The sequence below is a fragment of the Nanorana parkeri genome, unplaced genomic scaffold (assembly GCF_000935625.1).
Source record: "Nanorana parkeri isolate BGI_ZX_2015 unplaced genomic scaffold, ASM93562v1 scaffold172, whole genome shotgun sequence".
NCBI lineage: Eukaryota > Metazoa > Chordata > Amphibia > Anura > Dicroglossidae > Nanorana > Nanorana parkeri.
The window spans coordinates 1,206,275-1,206,892 of NW_017306440.1; the positions used below are offsets into that span (position 1 = coordinate 1,206,275).

At 56.0% G+C, this 618-nt stretch overlaps 1 protein-coding gene across 1 annotated transcript in view; it reads right to left on the reverse strand.

Annotated features, from left to right (window-relative positions):
• The window catches only part of UVSSA (UV stimulated scaffold protein A), a 73,127-nt gene extending 72,711 nt beyond the window's left edge, over nucleotides 1-416 (reverse strand). The window contains exon 1 of the mRNA XM_018554757.1: nucleotides 376-416. The gene's annotated coding sequence lies outside the window, so the exon portion shown is untranslated. The remainder of the gene's footprint in view (nucleotides 1-375) is intronic.
• Between the last annotated feature and the right edge of the window lie 202 nt (nucleotides 417-618).

A 618-nucleotide genomic window follows, 5' to 3' on the forward strand; every position in this document is an offset into this window, starting at 1 on the left:
CACTGTGTTCATTTGAGCTTTGAAAGTGAGAGAAGCCGATTGGTTGCCAGGGACAGCTGACCCAGATTCTGTCTGCTCCAGTTTTGATAAATTTCCCCGAAAGATTCCAATGTTCCTCCTGAGATGAGTCCACACATGTGACACTGTCATCCTGTATTGTATATCACCTCGTGTGTGGGACACCATTAGACACATCCATGGACATGCTGGGACTCAGCTGAGCCACAGACATAAACAAGAGCAGAGGAAGTGAGCTGACACTGCACAGAGTGTGAACAGACACCGGCTCGGGCCCACCGCCCCGCACACTGTGATCAGGCACCGGCATGGACACACCGACACCTCCCTATGCCCCCCCAAACACCGTACTCATACCTGGCAGGCAGGAGGTCTTTGTACGGAACACCGCTGTACGGTCTCAGCTCCCGGACATGACACCAGCTACGGCCACGCCCAGCAGGCATCCCCGGCCCTGCCCCTTTCCCAGTAAGCGTTGGAACCCCGCTGACGTCACTGGAATGGACCTCAGAGCCCAATGGAGGCGAGAGGGGCGGGGTTGGAGGCTGCGCCGTAAGAAGAGTATAGCGCCGACAATGGCTGTGGCGGTGTGATTTATTA